Source organism: Rutidosis leptorrhynchoides, chromosome 2 (genome assembly GCF_046630445.1).
Source record: "Rutidosis leptorrhynchoides isolate AG116_Rl617_1_P2 chromosome 2, CSIRO_AGI_Rlap_v1, whole genome shotgun sequence".
Taxonomy (NCBI): Eukaryota; Viridiplantae; Streptophyta; class Magnoliopsida; order Asterales; family Asteraceae; genus Rutidosis; species Rutidosis leptorrhynchoides.
Window position 1 is genome coordinate 630,822,869 of NC_092334.1, and position 3,446 is coordinate 630,826,314.

Genomic DNA, 3,446 nt, shown 5'->3' on the forward strand with positions numbered 1-3,446 from the left:
GCACCTTTATCATTCAATAAACAAACGCCAATATGTTTAGAAACTTTGGTAAAATTTAATCATTTTTCTACGCTACTCACCCTCAATAATTTAAAATTGCTACTGATTTCTTGCAAATGAGGGCATTGCAAGATCTTAAGTGTGGGAAGGGGTTAAATTCTTTCGGATTTTTTAAATTTTTGACTTATACACTTGGTTACCATTAAAAATACTAGTAACGCAGTAGTTGTATTAGAATTTAGTGCTCTCTGATAATAAAAAAACAGTCCTAGTCTTATATACTGACTACCCAATTCTAGTAAAATTTTTCAAAAATTTTCAACTAAATGAACTTAAAATCATGTTTATACATATTTATGAACGATAAAACTAGGTGTTAACACCGAAATTATTGTTACCTCTTAAAGGACATAAATTGAGAAACAACTCAAAATGTTAGAATTTATTTAAAATAGAATAGAGGAAAATAAAAAGGCAAAGAAAGGAAAATAAAAGCCAAGTGTGGGAAAAATTTACCAAGTTATTTAGAACATATGTGAAATGTCCCATTCTTATTGATTAAAAACGTTCCATATTAATTGATTTCGTTGCGAGGTTCTGACCTCTATATGAGACGTTTTTCAAAGACTGCATTCATTTTTAAAACAAACCATAACCTTTATTTCATAAATAAAGGTTTAAAAAGCTTTACGTAGATTATCAAATAATGATAATCTAAAATATCCTGTTTACACACGACCATTACATAATGGTTTACAATACAAATATGTTACATCGAAATCAGTTTCTTGAATGCAGTTTTTACACAATATCATACAAACATGGACTCCAAATCTTGTCCTTATTTTAGTATGCAACAGCGGAAGCTCTTAGTATTCACCTGAGAATAAACATGCTTTAAATGTCAACAAAAATGTTGGTGAGTTATAGGTTTAACCTATATATATCAAATCGTAACAATAGACCACAAGATTTCATATTTCAATACACATCCCATACATAGAGATAAAAATCATTCATATGGTGAACACCTGGTAACCGACATTAACAAGATGCATATATATAAGAATATCCCCATCATTCCGGGACACCCTTCGGATATGATATAAATTTCGAAGTACTAAAGCATCCGGTACTTTGGATGGGGTTTGTTAGGCCCAATAGATCTATCTTTAGGATTCGCGTCAATTAGGGTGTCTGTTCCCTAATTCTTAGATTACCAGGCTTAATAAAAAGGGGCATATTCGATTTCGATAATTCAACCATAGAATGTAGTTTTCACGTACTTGTGTCTATTTTGTAAATCATTTATAAAACCTGCATGTATTCTCATCCCAAAAATATTAGATTTTAAAAGTGGGACTATAACTGACTTTCACAGATTTTTACTTCGTCGAAAAGTAAGACTTGGCCACTGGTTGATTCACAAACCTATAACAATATATACATATATATCAAAGTATGTTTAAAATATATTTACAACACTTTTAATATATTTTGATGTTTTAAGTTTATTAAGTCAGCTGTCCTCGTTAGTAACCTACAACTAGTTGTCCACAGTTAGATGTACAGAAATAAATCGATAAATATTTTCTTGAATCAATCCACGACCCAGTGTATACGTATCTCAGTATTGATCACAACTCAAACTATATATATTTTGGAATCAACCTCAACCCTGTATAGCTAACTCCAACATTCACATATAGAGTGTCTATGGTTGTTCCGAAATATATATAGATGTGTCGACATGATAGGTCGAAACATTGTATACGTGTCTATGGTATCTCAAGATTACATAATATACAATACAAGTTGATTAAGTTATGGTTGGAATAGATTTGTTACCAATTTTCACGTAGCTAAAATGAGAAAAATTATCCAATCTTGTTTTACCCATAACTTCTTCATTTTAAATCCGTTTTGAGTGAATCAAATTGATATGGTTTCATATTGAACTCTATTTTATGAATCTAAACAGAAAAGTATAGGTTTATAGTCGGAAAAATAAGTTAAAAGTCATTTTTGTAAAGGTAGTCATTTCAGTCGAAAGAACGACGTCTAGATGACCATTTTAGAAAACATACTTCCACTTTGAGTTTAACCATAATTTTTGGATATAGTTTCATGTTCATAATAAAAATCATTTTTTCAGAATAACAACTTTTAAATCAAAGTTTATCATAGTTTTTAATTAACTAACCCAAAACAGCCCGCGGTGTTACTACGACGGCGTAAATCTGGTTTTACGGTGTTTTTCGTGTTTCCAGGTTTTAAATCATTAAGTCAGCATATCATATAGATATAGAACATGTGTGTAGTTAATTTTAAAAGTCAAGTTAGAAGGATTAGCTTTTGTTTGCGAACAAGTTTAGAATTAACTAAACTATGTTCTAGTGATTACGAGTTTAAACCTTCGAATAAGATAGTTTTATATATATGAATCGAATGATGTTATGAACATCATTACTACCTCAAGTTTAGTAGGTAAACCTACTGGAAGTGACAAAAAATGATCTAGCTTTAAAGGATCTTGGATGGCTTGAAAGTTCTTGAAGTAGGATCATGACACAAAAACAAGTTCAAGTAAGATTTTTACTCGAATTAAGATAGTTTATAGTTATAGAAATTGAATCAAAGATTGAATATGAATATTACCTTGAATAAGAAAGATAACCTACTGTATATAACAAAGGTTTCTTGATCTTAGATGATTACTTGGAATGGATTAGAAAGCTTGGAAGTAAATTAGTAAACTTGAAGGGATTTTTGAAGTGTTCTTGAAGTGTTCTTCCTATGATGATTATAGCTTGATTCTTGAAGTGATTTTTGATGAAGATGATGATTAACTACTGGAAAAATACATTCATAATAGTGTGTGTGTGTGTGTGTGTGTGTGTTGAGAGAGAATTAGAAAGAGAATTGGAAGTGAAATGGAGTGAATGATGAGTGGTAATTGGTGAGTGGTGAGTGGGGTTAAAAGGAGTTCTAGTTAGTTGACTAGCTCATGGTAGAAGTTAAAATTGATTAGTCATACATGACATAATCAAGAGTGGAATCCCATGCTAGTTCCTATTGGTATATACTCATAGTAAGTACGTTTTGAAGCTGTGTATAATACGGGTAAGAATACGACTAGAATTCTTGATGAAAGAAAAGAATGGAAAAGTAACTGTAACCATTTTTGTTAAGTATGAGTGTTTTGATATATGTCTTGAAGTCTTCCAAAAGTATTTTAATACATCTAAATACACTACATGTATATACATTTTAACTGAGTCGTTAAGTCATCGTTAGTCGTTACATGTAAGTGTTGTTTTGAAACCTTTAAGTTAACGATCTCAATTAATGTTGTTAACCCATTATTTATTATATCTAATGAGATGTTAAATTATTATATTATCATGATATTATGATATATTAATATATCTTAATATGATATATAT